General features: G+C 50.8%; 1 protein-coding gene across 4 annotated transcripts in view; it reads left to right on the top strand.

Annotated features, from left to right (window-relative positions):
- The first annotated feature begins 502 nt into the window (after positions 1–502).
- ERICH6B (glutamate rich 6B) overlaps positions 503–18,815 on the top strand; it is a 61,247-nt gene continuing 42,934 nt past the window's right edge. The window contains exons 1-2 of one of the 4 annotated variants that reach the window (XM_084768292.1): positions 503–552; positions 6,977–7,047. The gene's annotated coding sequence lies outside the window, so the exon portion shown is untranslated. Of the gene's footprint in view, positions 553–572; positions 683–6,173; positions 6,289–6,976; positions 7,048–18,815 lie in introns of those variants that run through there. The other 3 variants (XM_084768291.1, XM_084768293.1, XM_084768294.1) reach the window with 3 other exon arrangements.

The raw sequence follows: 18,815 nt of genomic DNA, 5'->3' as shown, positions 1-18,815 counted from the left end.
CTCACTGCGCTGAAAGAGACAATAGTCTCGCCTCCCTGCTCATCCCAGCTCACCCTGCAATGCCACCCAGTCCACTCAGAGTCACAGTCTGAGAATTACACCCGGTGTCCCCTGTTCCCTGACTCCAGATCAGCCCCATGAACTCGTGCTTTGTTCCCTTGAGGCGACTCTGTCCCAGGAACAGGCCTCAGAGGGACAGAGGGGCAGAGGTGACATCCAGGTTGCTTAGAGGACAACCTCAAGTGAGTCCAGCCAGGATGCCCTGGAAGGCACTCCTTCCATCTTTTCGCCTTAGCAGCCAGACCCGCCACCGCCACCTTCCTTCCTTCCCTCCTTTCCTCCTTCCTTCCCTCCCCTCCCCCCATCCCCCCACCCCACTCCCACCCCCCTCCCCTGCTCCTTTGGCTGGAAATGAGAAGCTGAAAGTATAGAATGCCTGAAATAACAGAGAAGTGATAAGAGATGCGTGTTCCGTCCCCATGGTAACGAAGAACAACCCAAACTCCGAGATTGGAAGGATGCAGCTGACTCGTGGTCAGGATTCAGGCTTGGGTAAGAGCTCCGGTGGCTGGGTCTGGGCTTCTCTGGCCTGAGGGCCATAGAGAGGCAGAAGCAAGGGGGAAAGAGAGGCCAGGGTGGCCCAGAGTCCAAGGATAGTAATGAAGATGTGCCAAGTACCCAGGTACCTTTGTTGCTCTTTTTTCTGGCCTTGTGCTGCCCTGACCTTTCTGTTCCCTGCATTGACCCCATTCTCCCCTTGTGAAAGGGGATGCTCTACTGGCACTGTGCTTATAAAGGAGGAGTGAGTCCGTGTCCCTTTCAGAGAACCTAGTCTTGAAAAAAAAAAATATCCTCAGTCTGAGACTTGGCTTGCCCAGGCCTACAGCTGGGACCCAAGGCAGGAATCTCAGTTCTCTTCCACTCCACCACCACCACCACCACTCGAGCCTGCCTCTTACCTCTGCGAGAGGAAACAGCACCCCTACTCAGCCTGGGGAAGGGGGGCGGGGGAAAGGAGCAGGCCCAAGGTTGGCTATTAATAAGTGTTTTGTACCAACCGCAGGTTCAAAGTCACCCTCCTTGAAAGACCAAATTCTAATATATTTGAAATCCTATTTACTAAAAACAAAAACAAAAGTCCCAGGGAATGTATTCTTAACAGAGACACTGAGTGTCTCTTCTAAAAGCTACAGTGACTGGTGCGCGAGGGCTCAGTGGGACTTTGGGAATCTAGAATTTGTCCCTGGCGTGTTTGAGTGTGGATCCAGATCAGCTCCAGGTATCGATCACAAAACGAAAGCAGGCCATCATTTGTTCCCCTCAAGAGGGAAAGCAGCTGCCTTCCACCATGGGTCCTGCCAGAGAGCTAAATAAACAGCCCGAAGACAGCAGCAGCAGCACCTCCTGGCTTTCTCAGAACACTGTAGGACTCCCCAGTCTATTACAGAAGTCAGACTTCCTCCCTTGCTCCAGACAGGCTTTCTAAACAACTGCTGCCAGAAGCCCAGTGATCCCCAGGGGTGCTGTGGTCCACTCCTCCGTGTCTTCATCAACTCCTTTAAATGGTCTGAGCCCATCCCTGCATCCCTTGGCTTTTCCCCACTGGGGAGGTTAAGTGGATGAAACATCCAAACCCTTTGTAGTCAGTCCCCTGCAAGCCTCTGGTCTGCAGCTGTTCAATTGAGTGCACGGACCTCAGTTGAGACCCCCCCACGGTGAGCCAGGCACTGTGATGGATCTAGCGTCCTAGGACTAAGGCAGGGTGTGCCAACAGACAGGAACCTTGCAGAAACACAGTGAGGGAGCTGGGAGTAACACACACTTTCCCCACGAGGACCTGGAAGCAAGGAGATCCTGGGAGAGCAGGCCGTGGGTGGGCTGGTGCGGGAGGACTGATGATGCAACCAAGCCCTTGCTCTAGTTCTGGAGCGGCAGTGTCATGTGGTCCAGTCTCGTGCGCGCTGAGTGCCTGGCCTCTTACTACTAAACCCCAGCCAGGCTGACTCTTATAGTGTTGTAGGATGGGTTGTGGTTTCAGTGTTAAACGTCTCCCACAAGCTCATGTGTTCGAACACTAGGGTTCCAGATGGTGGCGCTGTTTCGGGAGTTTGGGGAAAACTTTGGGACCTAGGATCACTTAGAGGTTTTAATTGCCTCTGGTTCCCTGGTCTGTGTTCTCTGCTTCCTGCTCTAGGCTCTTTGTGAAGAGCCTGCCTGCCGAGCCTTCCTACTGCGGTGGGACTCTCTGTCACGCTTTCCTCAGCATGATTGACTGATCTCTCAGAAACCATGAGCCCAAAGAAACCTTCCCTTAAGACATTCCTATCAAGTATCTCGTCACGGCAATGAGAATAGTGTCTAAATCATCCCCTTCTGGGCACATCAAATCGGACAGGAAAGATGCAGATGCAGGAAGAGTTTTTAATTAACTGGCTCATTTGATGGCCCCAGCTCTGTTGAAAGGCACCCCACAATTACCTACCCAAGCTCAAGGCTTCCTTTGCACAGAGTCAGGGAGAAGCTTTACGTTCTATCCCTCCTGTTCTTTTTTTTTTTTTTTTTTTTTTTTTTTTTTTTTTGGTTTTTCGAGACAGGGTTTCTGTGTAGCCTTGGCTGTCCTGGACTCACTTTGTAGACCAGGCTGGCCTCGAACTCACAGGAATCCACCTGCCTCTGCCTACCAAGTGCTGGGATTACAGGCGTGCGCCACCACCTCCCAGCCCCTCCTGTTTACTAAAAGGACCCTGAACAGAAAATCCTTCACCCTTCCTAGATCGCAGCCAAGGATGTGGATCAAGCCAGTCCTGCCTTCCTTGGTTCATCTGACCTGTTCACTCATGGGAGGCACAATTCAGACAGTCTAGGGACAACCCCGCCTGTGTTCTTCCCACTTCACCCACAAAGAGGCTAATTTTATTCTGTTTTCCTACACAGCCCCTCTGTGGTGATTGACTTTGCTTGTCACCTTTTCCTAGATCGAAACTTCCTTAGAGATGGCTAAGCGCCCTTCTGTGGCTCTGAGGGTGCTCCCACAGAATGACTGCGTGTGAATCAGTGAAGTAGATAGGGCCAGCCCGCTTTAAACGTGGGCGCCAGCACCCAATAGGCTGGAGGCCCGCAGGACACGGAGCTGAAGGCAAAGGCAGTTTGGCTCCCTCCCTACTTTCCCAGTAGATGCATTTTTCTGCTGCTGTCTCCAGTAGACACCGGATTCCGAGTTCTTGGGCCTTTGCAAACTTGTGGTAGTGCCTGCACGGGGAGTGAGCATCCTCACTCTCTTACTTTGCTGCTAGACTTGTCATTATTAGCTTATTCTGCAGCTTCCTAGACTTATCATTAGTTTCTATGGCTCTCCAAATGCCAATTTTAGAACCACTTGGTCTCTGATTGGACACAGCTTTCTCACCTCTTCTTATAATTACAATGCTATGTGTCTATGCCTCTCTACGTAGAGACACATATACCTTCTATTTACTGTTTCTCTGTTGGACTCTGACTTATACACACTCAGAGCTTCAGTGTGGAACTCAGAATCTACGGCCTTCTAGACTGATGCCTTCGCCTTTTAGAAAAGGAAGACGTTTGATGGCCCACCTCAAGCCCTAAGCCTATCCTCAACCCCAAATCCTTAGATCTTTTGCCCTGCTTTAAAATAGTCAATGGCAAGTTTCAACTTTATGCTGGTTCACAACTTTCTGTCTGTGCCTTCTGAGCTCAGGTGTGTGTGTGTGTGTGTGTGTGTGTGTGTGTGTGTGTGTGTGTGGTCTACACTCACTCATGGCTGAGCACTCATTGCCCCAAGGGAAGGCAGCCTACAGCCATATTCCTGGTCAAAATATCAGTTTTGTTTTTGGTTTGGTTTGGTTTGGTTTTTGTTTCGTTTTGTTTTGTTGTTGTTGGTTTGTTTTTTGTTTTTTTTTTCAAAACAGAGTTTCTCTGTGTAGCCTTGGCTGTTCTGGACTCACATTGTAGACCAGGCTGGCCTTGAACTCACAGCAATCCACCTGCCTCTGCCACCTAAGTGCTAGGATTAAAGGCGTGAGCCACCACGCCCAGCTCCATAATATCAGTTTTATTCACTCATATTATCACTGGGTAACCTCCACATCCGGAAGGATTGGCAGCCCTGATCAAAGCAGTCTGTGCAGTCAGTTTTTTTGGAAGAGGCCCTGGGAAAGGGGTCAAGAATAGAGCCAGGTGAAGCAAGGCATCTGGCCCAGAAGCAAGTAGTTTCCAGAACCATCTGTCTTCATGACTACACACATTTCATTGTGAGGAAGGGCATACTGCCAAGAGGGTGTCCCTCACTCAGAAAGGACACGGGATGGTGGCTCTCCCAAGGTCATTCATTCTCTACTCTTCAAGTTTCTAACGCCTAGAGATTTCAGACTCTGGTCTCACCTCAGGGTCTCTAGCACACATGGAGCTAGCCTGCCTGGAATTCAGAAAACAGCTTTAAAAAAAAAAATATCCCAGGCTGGTCTCAAACTCAGTGTATATAGCAAAGGACAACCTTGAACTTCTGGTCCTCCACCTCCGGAGTGCTGAGACAGCAGCCATGTGACACAGTTCAACCCAGTTCTGGCCTTCAAACTCAGGGTTGCCACGCACGCTGACAAAGATGCCACCAAGTGAGCTGTATTCCTGGCACAGGGACGGCTTCACGTGACCTGGGTGATTACACCTGAAAGAAGCTCATGAGCCATCGCAAGCACAAAGTCCCCTTGCACTTTGACAGGCTTCCCAAACTAAATGCCCAGCTTCAGATTACAAGGACTCATTCCTTTCTGACCGCGCTTTCAGTGGCCCGTGCTTCCCCCCTGCGCAAACGTAGACCCTCCAACGAGTCAGCTGCTCTTGACCCTTCGGAAAGCAACAAGAGGAAGGGGAAGCCCTAGTCAGGCAGAGGGGTGGGGGGAAGAAAGGCTAGGACACTTGGCAGGAGCAGCCTAGCCCCTTCCCTGGGCTAGCCTCCCACAAGCTTTTAACTAAAATAGGGACTGCACTTCCCAGGTAGGCTCAGGCCCCAGCAGGCAGAGGTGGAGCTGGCTGTCCACTGGCTCCCCAGTGCCTCCTTTGACAAATATCGTAGTTTCAGTTCACGGTAGAATTCTTTTTCCATTTGTTTTATAGTTGCACTATGCTGTGTTTTAATTTATATTTAATAGACATAATAAGCTTAATAAGAAAGAGGCTTTCTTCCTTGGCCTTTAGTAATTGTGGAACCTCAGTAACCAATGCAGGTGAAACACTCACAAGAAACGTTTGTAGAGAGAAAAAAGGAAAATAAAAGGGAACGGGATAGGAGGGACACTGGCAGCTTATTTTCAGGAGCACATTGTGTAGGGTCTGATTCACAGACTGAGTGCTATAGTCCCAACTCACAAGGTTTGGAGCAGCTTGGGTAGGTGAGGCAAAGCCAGCAGGTTGCCGTGTGAGAGCAGTTCCAATAAATATCTGTGTGGTGGTCAGAAGGCAAAAGTGAACTGTAGGTCAGGAAAACAAAGAGAGGCTAGGAAGAGAAGAAAACCCACTCCGGCATGCTGTGTGTGGCTGGGAAGTGGCCCCAGCGTGCCTGACTACACGCCCAAGGGGACGGTTAGTGGTAGAAGGCTGTGCTGTTTGTCATTCGCTAAGTGCAGTGTCTGACGCGTCGATGGTGGCTGTGATCTTCGCTGTCACTGTTATTTCCGGCATCAGGGTCATTTATTGCTCGTTAGAACCACCTCATGAGGTGCTGAGCCTCCACCTCTGGAAATGCAATGTTATCACTAGGGAGACACCTGTCTGGGGTGTTTGTGGACTTGACTCCTGACCTGGGGCTTGCCTTAGTCTCTAAGCCCGTGATCCGAGGAACAATGGCCCCGCAAGTCCCAGTTAGAGAAAGGTGCGTTATACAATTGCTCGCTGAGCAAGATGCCTTTCCACAAAGCAGTTTGCACCGCTGTGCTGGTTACTGCGCGCCTCCTGGAAGCAGCCCCTTCGAAGCGGGGGCCCCTTTGATGTTGAAAGAGAAAATTGCTTTGTGTGAAAGCTCCTTTAATCTCATATAGATACAAATGCCTTGTATCTTAGGGGACATGCCAAACTGTGCTTCATATTTCGGAATTAATCTTATTAAAGAAAGCTCCATCTAATCCCCCATGGCTGTTTCTCAGAGATGTTGAATAATTCTGCACCTGTTCCTGTCGCCGCTCTGCCGTGAGCCCTTCCCGGATTTGCTATTGAAAAGCACATCAGCCTGCTGAATCTGGACAGATACAGTCTTGTTTGGGTTTAAAGACATAGGTACAAACGATTCCTTTTCAAGTCTTTGTCTCAGTTTCTTTTAAATAAATAAAGAGGTGGGGGCTCCTGGTATGAAGAATAATAAGTAATAGAATAAGGCTGCTTTAGTAACAGGTCAATTTAATATAATTGTTATGATGGAACGTCAGTATTGCGCAGGAACATGGGCTTCACCCATAATAACTAGCTACTGTGCCCTGTCCTTGACTAAATAGCCTCCTCTGTTTATAAGTGTGTGTGTGCGTGTGGTGTGTGCGTGTGCGTGTGTGTGTGTGTGTGTGTGTGTGTGTGTGTGTGCGTGCGCGTGCACCAAGTTGAAATGATTGGCTCCGTCCTTACAGGCGCATCTTGGAATCCCCTCCCAAACAAGAAAACAGGTTTCTATCACTGACCACACAGCTCATAAACACAACACTTTCAAACCTGGCATACGTCCTAAGGAAAATAAAGCATGATGTACAGGGACTAGGAGATGACACAGTTTCTGACAGCAGAGGTGCAGAGACCTGAGGTGGAAATATATTGCAGCGGGGGGGGGGGGGGGGCAGGAAAGGGCTCCCAGAAGGGCAGGTGCCAAGGAGCCAAGCCAGGTCCCAAAAAGGCCAGGTCCCAGGCCAGCCTTGGAAGTGGAAGATACTGGGAAGATTTGAAGCAAGGGAATAACTTGACCTAACTTTTGTTTTTAAAGCCTACTTCTGATTTGTGGAGTGCAAGAGAGAAAGCAAAGACAAGTGTAGAAGAGTGTATTGGACTGTGTGGGTGAGCATATTATGGTGGTAGTGGTGGTGGTAAGGGGGGTGATGGTGGTGGTGGTAAGGGGGTGATGGTGGTGGTGGTAAGGGGGTGATGGTGGTGGTGGTAAGGGGGGTGATGGGGGGGGGTGGTAAGGGGGTGATGGTGGTGGTGGTAAGGGGGTGATGGTGGTGGTGGTAAGGGGGTGATGGTGGTGGTGGTAAGGGGGGTGATGGTGGTGGTGGTGGTGGTGATGGTGGTGGTGATGGTGGTGGTGGTGATGATGGTGGTGGTAAGGGGGGTGATGGTGGTGGTGGTGATGATGGTGGTGGTAAGGGGGTGATGGGGGTGATGGTGGTGGTGGTAAGGGGGTGATGGTGGTGGTGGTAAGGGGGTGATGGTGGTGGTGGTAAGGGGGTGATGGTGGTGGTGGTAAGGGGGGTGATGGTGGTGGTGGTGGTGGTGATGGTGGTGGTGATGGTGGTGGTGGTGATGATGGTGGTGGTAAGGGGGTGATGGGGGTGATGGTGGTGGTGGTAAGGGGGGTGATGGTGGTGGTGGTAAGGGGGTGATGGGGGTGATGGTGGTGGTGGTAAGGGGGGATGGTGGTGGTGGTAAGGGGGGTGATGGTGGTGGTGGTAAGGGGGTGATGGGGGTGATGGTGGTGGTGGTAAGGGGGGTGATGGTGGTGGTGGTAAGGGGGTGATGGGGGTGATGGTGGTGGTGGTAAGGGGGGATGGTGGTGGTGGTAAGGGGGGTGATGGTGGTGGTGGTAAGGGGGTGATGGTGGTGGTGGTGGTGGTGATGGTGGTGGTGATGGTGGTGGTGGTGATGATGGTGGTGGTAAGGGGGGTGATGGTGGTGATGGTGGTGGTAAGGGGGTGATGGGGGTGATGGTGGTGGTGGTAAGGGGGTGATGGGGGTGATGGTGGTGGTGGTAAGGGGGTGATGGGGGTGATGGTGGTGGTGGTAAGGGGGGTGATGGTGGTGGTGGTAAGGGGGTGATGGGGGTGATGGTGGTGGTGGTAAGGGGGGATGGTGGTGGTGGTAAGGGGGGTGATGGTGGTGGTGGTAAGGGGGTGATGGTGGTGGTGGTAAGGGGGTGATGGTGGTGGTGGTAAGGGGGTGATGATGGTGGTGGTAAGGGGGTGATGGTGGTGGTGGTAAGGGGGGATGGTGGTGGTGGTAAGGGGGGTGATGGTGGTGGTGGTAAGGGGGTGATGGTGGTGGTGGTGGTGGTGATGGTGGTGGTGATGGTGGTGGTGGTGATGATGGTGGTGGTAAGGGGGGTGATGGTGGTGGTGGTGATGATGGTGGTGGTAAGGGGGTGATGGGGGTGATGGTGGTGGTGGTAAGGGGGGTGATGGTGGTGGTGGTAAGGGGGTGATGGGGGTGATGGTGGTGGTGGTAAGGGGGGTGATGGTGGTGGTGGTAAGGGGGTGATGGTGGTGGTGGTAAGGGGGTGATGGTGGTGGTGGTAAGGGGGTGATGGTGGTGGTGGTAAGGGGGTGATGGTGGTGGTGGTAAGGGGGTGATGGTGGTGGTGGTAAGGGGGTGATGATGGTGGTGGTAAGGGGGTGATGGTGGTGGTGGTAAGGGGGTGATGGTGGTGGTGGTAAGGGGGTGATGGTGGTGGTGGTAAGGGGGTGATGGTGGTGGTGGTAAGGGGGTGATGGGGGTGATGGTGGTGGTGATGGGGGTGGTGGTAAGGGGGTGATGGGGGTGGTGGTAAGGGGGTGATGGGGGTGGTGGTAAGGGGGTGATGGTGGTGGTGGTAAGGGGGGTGATGGGGGTGATGGTGGTGGTGGTAAGGGGGTGATGGTGGTGGTGGTAAGGGGGTGATGGTGGTGGTGGTAAGGGGGTGATGGTGGTGGTGGTAAGGGGGTGATGGTGGTGGTGGTAAGGGGGTGATGGGGGTGGTGGTAAGGGGGTGATGGGGGTGATGGTGGTGGTGATGGTGGTGGTGGTAAGGGGGTGATGGGGGTGGTGGTAAGGGGGTGATGGTGGTGGTGGTAAGGGGGTGATGGGGGTGGTGGTAAGGGGGGTGATGGGGGTGATGGTGGTGGTGGTAAGGGGGTGATGGTGGTGGTGGTAAGGGGGTGATGGTGGTGGTGGTAAGGGGGTGATGGTGGTGGTGGTAAGGGGGTGATGGTGGTGGTGGTAAGGGGGTGATGGTGGTGGTGGTAAGGGGGTGATGGGGGTGATGGTGGTGGTGATGGTGGTGGTGGTAAGGGGGTGATGGGGGTGGTGGTAAGGGGGTGATGGTGGTGGTGGTAAGGGGGTGATGGGGGTGGTGGTAAGGGGGTGATGGGGGTGGTGGTAAGGGGGTGATGGGGGTGGTGGTAAGGGGGGTGATGGGGGTGATGGTGGTGGTGGTAAGGGGGTGATGGTGGTGGTGGTAAGGGGGTGATGGTGGTGGTGGTAAGGGGGTGATGGTGGTGGTGGTAAGGGGGTGATGGTGGTGGTGGTAAGGGGGTGATGGTGGTGGTGGTAAGGGGGTGATGGTGGTGGTGGTAAGGGGGTGATGGTGGTGGTGGTAAGGGGGTGATGGTGGTGGTGGTAAGGGGGTGATGGGGGTGGTGGTAAGGGGGTGATGGGGGTGGTGGTAAGGGGGTGATGGGGGTGGTGGTAAGGGGGTGATGGGGGTGGTGGTAAGGGGGGTGATGGGGGTGATGGTGGTGGTGGTAAGGGGGTGATGGTGGTGGTGGTAAGGGGGTGATGGTGGTGGTGGTAAGGGGGTGATGGTGGTGGTGGTAAGGGGGTGATGGTGGTGGTGGTAAGGGGGTGATGGTGGTGGTGGTAAGGGGGGTGATGGGGGTGATGGTGGTGGTGGTAAGGGGGTGATGGTGGTGGTGGTAAGGGGGTGATGGTGGTGGTGGTAAGGGGGTGATGGTGGTGGTGGTAAGGGGGTGATGGTGGTGGTGGTAAGGGGGTGATGGTGGTGGTGGTAAGGGGGGTGATGGGGGTGATGGTGGTGGTGGTAAGGGGGTGATGGTGGTGGTGGTAAGGGGGTGATGGTGGTGGTGGTAAGGGGGTGATGGTGGTGGTGGTAAGGGGGTGATGGTGGTGGTGGTAAGGGGGGTGATGGGGGTGATGGTGGTGGTGGTAAGGGGGTGATGGTGGTGGTGGTAAGGGGGTGATGGTGGTGGTGGTAAGGGGGTGATGGTGGTGGTGGTAAGGGGGTGATGGGGGTGGTGGTAAGGGGGGTGATGGGGGTGATGGTGGTGGTGGTAAGGGGGTGATGGTGGTGGTGGTAAGGGGGTGATGGTGGTGGTGGTAAGGGGGTGATGGTGGTGGTGGTAAGGGGGTGATGGTGGTGGTGGTAAGGGGGTGATGGTGGTGGTGGTAAGGGGGTGATGGTGGTGGTGGTAAGGGGGTGATGGTGGTGGTGGTAAGGGGGTGATGGTGGTGGTGGTAAGGGGGTGATGGTGGTGGTGGTAAGGGGGTGATGGTGGTGGTGGTAAGGGGGTGATGGTGGTGGTGGTAAGGGGGTGATGGTGGTGGTGGTAAGGGGGTGATGGTGGTGGTGGTAAGGGGGTGATGGTGGTGGTGGTAAGGGGATGATGGTGGTGGTGGTAAGGGGGTTTTGGGGGTGATGGTGGTGATGGTAAGGAGGTGATGGTGGTGGTGGTAAGGGGGTGATGGTGGTGGTGGTAAGGGGGGTGATGGTGGTGGTGGTGGTGGTGGTAAGGGGGGTGATGGTAGTGGTGGTAAGGGGGGTGATGGTGGTGGTGGTGGTGGTGGTAAGGGGGGTGATGGTGGTGGTGGTAAGGGGGGTGATGGTGGCGGTGGTAAGGGGGGTGATGGTGGTGGTGGTAAGGGGGGTGATGGGGGTGATGGTGGTGGTGGTAAGGGGGTGATGGTGGTGGTGGTAAGGGGGGTGATGGGGGTGATGGTGGTGGTGGTGATGGTGGTGGTGGTGGTAAAGGTGGATCCCGGGTATTTTGAAGGAAGTAAGATAAAAAGGACATACTGAGTGGTTTGGAAGGTTAAAAAGAAATAATCAAGGATTATTCAAAATTCCCCTCTAAGAAAGATTCCATCTCAGTGAAATCCTCACAGCTGCCTCTCACCAAAGGAAATCTCTAGAAGCTCTCCCTCTTAAACAGTTATATTCAGTAGGCTGTCTCAGTGGAGCATGCTTACAAGGCAAGCACTGAGGCCTAAGTTCAAAACTCAGAACCCACATTGAAAAGATAAAATAAAATCTGGTCGTGATGGCTGGTGTTTGTAACCCCAGGGTTGGGAGAGGAAGACACTGGCGTGTTCGTGGGGTTTAATGGATACCTCACCTAACGTACTTGGTGAGTCTCAGGCCAGTAAAAGATTCCACCTCAAAAAAAAGGTAGACAATAAATAAATAAATAAATAAATAAATAAATAAATAAAATAAATAAAATAATGAGGTGGACAGACAGCATCTGAGAATAATAGCACCTAAGATTATCCTCTGGCCTCTACACACACATCCCATATGTGTACATGCACCTACATATATGTTCACACACACACACACACACTCTCCCTCTCCCTCTCCCTCTCCCTCTCCCTCTCCCTCTCCCTCTCTCTCTCTCTCTCTCTCTCTCTCTCTCTCTCTCTCTCTCTCACATACACACACACACACACACACACACACACACACACGTGCAAGAATATGGATAAACACACAAGTCTTTACACCCAAATACCCTCATTATGTAAGACCAGGCCAGCGTCAAGGTCACAGAGCGCCACCTGCTTCTGTCTCCCAAGTATTAAAACCATTCACCTCTCTGGTCATCCTAAAATTTTTAAGGCTTATTCTTATTTCTATTCATGTGTGTGTTGGGGGGTGTTTTCTACATCTGTGCATGAGTCCAAGAAAGCTAGAAAAGGACACCAGATCCCCTGGAGCTGGAGTGACAGGTAGCTGTGAGGTGCCCACCATGGTGCTGGGAACCAAATTTTTGTCCTCTGAAAGAGCAGTAAGGGTTCTTAACCACTGAACCATCCTTCCAGGCTTCTCTACTGATTTTTGTATGGTGCTTGGTTTTTTGGTTTGTTTTTTTTTTTAATCTCAGCAACTGCCAAAACCCATTTTTGCAAAATATGTCATCACTGAAAAGAATGCCATTTATCTAGCATCGACAGTTCTCAAGATGACTGGCAAATGTTGAATAGTCCGGTTCTCTGAGAATCTTCATCTATGCGGTGGCATTATCATAAATTCCCTGCAACGTCTGGGCATTGATTCTACCACATGGAGCAAGCACTATTGACAATTGACAGGGATGAGTGTAGGAGAGAGCTGCCCGAGTTTGCTTTGCTTGTTGGACATGCAAAGACAGCTATTGACCAAGAAAAATTGCCTGCGTTACTTTCCTATTGATAAGACACCATGACCAAGGCAACTTATAAAAGAAAATATCTAAGCGGATTAGGGTCCCTGGAGGGTTAGGGACCGTGATGGCAGTGTGAAGGCACAGCTGCAGGGACATCTCTAACAGCAAACAGGAAGCCAAGAGAGCACACTGGGAAGGGCACAGGTCTTTTGAAATCTTAAAGCACTTCCAGTGACATATTTTCCCCAACAAGGCCAGGCCTCCTAATTCACCCTAAACAGTTCCACCAACTGGGGGCCTAGTCTTAAAATCTATGAACCTACAGGGCTGTTCTCATTGAAACAATCATGGAAATTTAAGTTCTTTTTTAATCCTACTTATTGTGAAGATTTGCGTGCTTGATTCAGAAATACAAATAAGACCCAGCCAGGAACCTTGCCCCGGAACTTTCTATGGCTGTTCCACATTTACAGTATATCTGATATAACTGAAATATCTGAATTCCATAGCACAGCTGGCCACAGGGATTTCAGACAAGAAGAGTTAGTCTTAGACACATAGCTAACCTATAATATTATGAAGGAGGAAAAAGCCTAGAGTCGTGTATGGCAAAAGCAAGGGAATATGTTCAAAATTAAATATTGGGATTGGAGCCCAGATAGGATGTATGATTTCTTCTTCCAACCCTGGCCATCCCCTCTGATGTGGTGGCCAAAGTGCCTGCTGGCACTTGTTTCAGCTTTGCCATATTAGGACGCTGGTGGTGTGGACAGGATACACCCCCAAAATACCATCCTAGCACAGTCTAAAGGTGAGGTTTCTGGAATTGACTGAGCCACCTGTTGCAGCATAGCTAATACCCTGCTTTGTCACCAACACTGTGGAATGCTAGGTTAATTAGAAGGCTCTCTAAGGATCTCTTGAAAATTAGTCTAGTAAACTTATAACTAAAGATGTGGTTTCGTGTAAATGAGTTCCCTTTTAGCAACCAAGAACTCAGTGTGCACTACTTGTTTGTTCTTTTAAATAACGGCCATGAAAGCTTGTAGATATTTGAAGGAATCCCTGTTGTGTGACTTTTCCCGGGGAGGCATGAGCAAACATCTACTCCTCCCAATTAGAGCACTAATTTCAGATCACAAAAACTACTGCACCCAAGTCTAGCAGAGTGAACCAGTGAATTTACTGGGATACTCACAGAAGCATGGATGAGGACTTATTTGCAGAAGCTTGGATGGCTGAAAGGCAGCTCCATCACCAAAAAGACCACCCAGTGTGATGACGACTCATGAATGCATCATCCCACCCTGCAGGCAGCTCCTCCAAAGAGCCTTCCTCAGGAATTGCTTGCTGCTTATATCTCCTTAGAGAGAGGATCCTCCGGAGTCTGGTAACTTTCTGAGCATTCTGAGACTTGTACGTTTAGTGAGCTATCTGAGTCTTATGAGCTTCCCTCTTCCCCAGTTTTCAATACAGAGGACAAAGCAACACTGCTGCCCCTAAGAGCTTGAACTGTTATATCTTACTCATCTGCTCCTAAATTGATGCTTTATCTAGCCTTTGGAATTAGACACAGCTGTAATGCAATCCCAGATGTCTTTCTTAGCAGCTACTGCCTATGTCAGTCAACCCAACTTCTGAAAGCCCTGGGTTTTTCCTTCCTCTTTATCAAATGGATGTAAATTTTTAAATGTAAAAGACCGACAAAGAAAACGCCTTGTTCTGTTATAGGTACATAGTTTGTGTTCAGTGAAAGACAGACAGTCCCTGCCTCCCTTGTTCTCGCTCTCTTACTTTGCCTATCAAGGTGGATGGTGATTTAGCTGAGGCAGGTGAAGTCGGCATGCGATAACTAAGGTCAGTGGCCAGAGAGAAACCCTTGCCTTCAGGAACTCACCTTCTTGGACAGAAAACAGATAATCACAACTGGGTGAAGCCCTTAGTGAGTTAGAAGGTAAGATGTGCTCTGGGAAGGCAAGAAGAAAGTGGAGCAGAGGGTTGCGGAGGTCAGCACTGTGCAGCAGGGCAGGCAGTTAGGGGAGCTTCAATAAAAAGATGCTATGAGGATGCAAGGGTGTGCCAGGCAGAGATTTAAGGTGCCAGCACAAAGGACGGGGAGAGTCTGAGCACAGGATTGTGGTGACAAGGAACTACCTCTTGCTGCCAAGACCCGGGAGCTAGGGACGAAAGGAAATCCTCACACGGCTCTCTCTGACCATCAGATCTGATGATCAGGAAAGCAGACCAGAAGGAAGGGTAGGAGTGGGACAGCTGCGGCACCCAGGCCGGCACACCGTGTCCTTGTCCATCCCACTGTCCCTTTCAGCCACATGAGTTGTATGAAGGAAGCCTGTTCACCCGCAGGGACCAGCCTGTTTCCTTACCTCTTTCCCCCGCCCCAGGGCTTTGTTGCCACACAACTTCAAATATTCTTTCTTCCATTCATTTGGTTTCCAAAAGGTGAGGCATTCCAGCAAATCGCTAGAGCTGCAGCCCCAGTGAGAGAAAGACAAAGGATGGCTCAGGTGCCGCCTATCCCCCTGTTCATGGAGAGATCTCTAAGGGCCTTTAACCTACAAAAACCATAGCCAGAACACGGAGGCCTCTTAGGTTATTCCACCGTAAAGGCAGCTCTACTTCTCGGCTCGGTATTGGATCAGTCATCGGTGGAGGGGGTATTCTGCTCTGTGTGTTTGCCTGGGTCGTCTTCATTTATTTCAACTAAGAGTGTTCTGTTTAGGATTTTTTTTAAAAATGAGATCTAAAAATAAGCCTAACTGAGGGGGGATGTCATCCTTTCACTTACTAGGCAGTGTGGAAGTTCTTGGGCCAGAGCACTGACCTTGACGAAGGGTCAACTACTTCACTAAGTATATGCACACAATCAGGAAGCAAATTAAGCAAAGCGCGTAGCACATGGCTGACACCCTCTTTGTTTGTTCGTTCGTTCATTCAGCACCTCTTTCTGAGTTCCTCTTACATGTACAAAATTGAGCTGTCCCGAGTATGTGTAAATGTCACTGTAAGGCAGCACATTCCGTCTTGGAAGGAAGTTCTTCACGGGAAGTTCTAAGTAAAGGTGAACATTCTACCCTGTGGGGGAAAGTTTCTTTGCCTGCAGGAAGCAAACAATTCAATAGTGTCAGGAAGTCCCTGAAACTAATCAGATTCACTAGGCCACTTCCATCCCCCAAGCATGTATTAGCAGTAAGAACCAGCACTGAGAGACATTCTCAGACCAGCCAAAACTGCCTGGAAGAGGCAGAGAGCAGCTGAGCTGCCTATAGGGATGGTCTCCAACCGATGGCACAGCCTACAAGGCAAGCAGTGAGCTCCACTTTTTGGTGGGCCTTTGGTGGTGCAGCTGTCATTGAAGCATTTCTGCTCCTGTAAATAACCTCTCACCTATAATCCTGTAAGCAACCTCAGTAAATCTGGATTTTCGTGCTATCCACACTTTGATTTGTCATTAGTTCACTATTTGGGGTAAGCATGTGTTGTCATTTCTCTGGGAATAGTGTCACTCAGCCTGGGGTATATGTTTGTATGCACATATGCAGAGGCCAGAGTAGGATGTTGGGTGTGTAAGGTCCACTTCTCTACAGGGACCAAAACCCTAAAGCCAGTATGTGAACAGACAGTCGGGAATTAGACCTCTTGCATCTTTTGTTTTCTCTGTGTGGGCTGAGACATGGCAACAGGGAGCTGTTGCTGGGCACATACAGGACTCAGGAGATAGATGTTCAGCGTTCCTGCTTACTGAGTAAATGAAAGCAGCACTAAGGACAGCGACAGATACCGAAAGGGCAGTCTATTCAAAGAGCTTGGCTCCCTGGGAAAAGTGGGCTCCTGAGTCCAAGAGAAACCAGAGCTCTCAGCTCCCTGTCAGTTCTGAAACTGTAAATATTTTTAGAAAACCACTATTTAAACTGAATGGAAACTGTTAGCTGGATTGGGAGAAAGTTGGCATCTTAGGAAAGTTGGTCTAGCAACCAATAAACTACAACCACCCATTATATAGTTGGTGGTCCTGCTGTAACCATGGAAATGTGACCTGCAGCCTGTCAGGCAAGTCAGAGCAGCAAGTTGCCTTGTACAGCAAGCGTCAGGCAAACCGTTACGATTTACTTCTGCTGTGGGCTTTTATTGCACACTTCTAAGATAGTTAAGGTGAGGTGTTGAGAATAATTTCCTTCCTGGTCTTTGAAATGAGAATGCAGCTGGCTAGATTCCTTGTCCTTTTCTCCTATTCTTTTCTTTCCCCGCCCCCCCCCCAAGGGTTGGATGAGTCGGGAAGTGGAAAGAAAAGATTTGTAACCCTGAGTGACAGACAGCATGCTGTTGATAAATGCAATCTGGTCCGTCCAGGAGGCCAGCCGATTTTGATTTCTTAAGCAGCTAAGAAGAAATCTAAAAGATGAGCATTTGATGAGCCTAAATCCATGTGCTCTTAACCCATCAGGCTGGACAGCCCCGCTGTCAAAAACAAACCCAAACCCAGCAGACACTGAAGCAATAAAAGTGGATTTTGTGTAGAAAAATTGCAACAACAGTAAGGGACCTCAGTGTAGACCTGGGCTCATTTCCAAATACAACAAAAGATGGTGGAAACCCACTGCCATGGACCAAGTAGGACAGTGAGTGTAACACCAGGGTAGGACAGTGAGTGTAACACCAGGGTAGGACAGTGAGTGTAACACCAGGGTAGACAGTGAGTGTAACACGAGGGTAGGACAGTGAGTGTAACACGAGGGTAGACAGTGAGTGTAACACCAGGGTAGGACAGTGAGTGTAACACCAGGGTAGGACAGTGAGTGTAACACCAGGGTAGGACAGTGAGTGTAACACTAGGGTAGGACAGTGAGTGTAACACCAGGGTAGGACAGTGAGTGTAACACGAGGGTAGGACAGTGAGTGTAACACGAGGGTAGGACAGTGAGTGTAACACCAGGGTAGGACAGTGAGTGTAACACGAGGGTAGACAGTGAGTGTAACACGAGGGTAGGACAGTGAGTGTAACACCAGGGTAGGACAGTGAGTGTAACACTAGGGTAGGACAGTGAGTGTAACACGAGGGTAGACAGTGAGTGTAACACGAGGGTAGGACAGTGAGTGTAACACGAGGGTAGGACAGTGAGTGTAACACTAGGGTAGGACAGTGAGTGTAACACCAGGGTAGGACAGTGAGTGTAACACGAGGGTAGACAGTGAGTGTAACACGAGGGTAGGACAGTGAGTGTAACATCAGGGTAGGACAGTGAGTGTAACACTAGGGTAGGACAGTGAGTGTAACACGAGGGTAGGACAGTGAGTGTAACACGAGGGTAGACAGTGAGTGTAACACGAGGGTAGGACAGTGAGTGTAACATCAGGGTAGGACAGTGAGTGTAACCAGGGTAGGACAGTGAGTGTAACACGAGGGTAGGACAGTGAGTGTAACACGAGGGTAGGACAGTGAGTGTAACACCAGGGTAGGACAGTGAGTGTAACACCAGGGTAGGACAGTGAGTGTAACACCAGGGTAGGACAGTGAGTGTAACACTAGGGTAGGACAGTGAGTGTAACACCAGGGTAGGACAGTGAGTGTAACACGAGGGTAGGACAGTGAGTGTAACACGAGGGTAGGACAGTGAGTGTAACACGAGGGTAGGACAGTGAGTGTAACATCAGGGTAGGACAGTGAGTGTAACACGAGGGTAGGACAGTGAGTGTAACACGAGGGTAGGACAGTGAGTGTAACACGAGGGTAGGACAGTGAGTGTAACACCAGGGTAGGACAGTGAGTGTAACACGAGGGTAGGACAGTGAGTGTAAAACGAGGGTAGGACAGTGAGTGTAACACGAGGGTAAGACAGTGAGTGTAACACGAGGGTAGGACAGTGAGTGTAACACCAGGGTAGGACAGTGAGTGTAACACCAGGGTAGGACAGTGAGTGTAACACCAGGGTAGGACAGTGAGTGTAACACCAGGGTAGGACAGTGAGTGTAACACCAGGGTAGACAGTGAGTGTAACACCAGGGTAGGACACTGAGTGTAACACTAGGGTAGGACAGTGAGTGTAACACGAGGGTAGGACAGTGAGTGTAACACCAGGGTAGGACAGTGAGTGTAACCAGGGTAGGACAGTGAGTGTAACACGAGGGTAGGACAGTGAGTGTAACACGAGGGTAGGACAGTGAGTGTAACACCAGGGTAGGACAGTGAGTGTAACACCAGGGTAGGACAGTGAGTGTAACACCAGGGTAGGACACTGAGTGTAACACTAGGGTAGGACAGTGAGTGTAACACGAGGGTAGGACAGTGAGTGTAACACCAGGGTAGGACAGTGAGTGTAACCAGGGTAGGACAGTGAGTGTAACACGAGGGTAGGACAGTGAGTGTAACACGAGGGTAGGACAGTGAGTGTAACACCAGGGTAGGACAGTGAGTGTAACACCAGGATAGGACAGTGAGTGTAACACCAGGGTAGGACA

The sequence above is a fragment of the Acomys minous genome, assembly GCF_964271855.1.
Source record: "Acomys minous genome assembly, chromosome: 18".
Classification (NCBI taxonomy): domain Eukaryota; kingdom Metazoa; phylum Chordata; class Mammalia; order Rodentia; family Muridae; genus Acomys; species Acomys minous.
The sequence above is the reverse complement of the archived record's forward strand: the minus strand, read 5'-3'. Positions and strand labels throughout refer to the sequence as shown.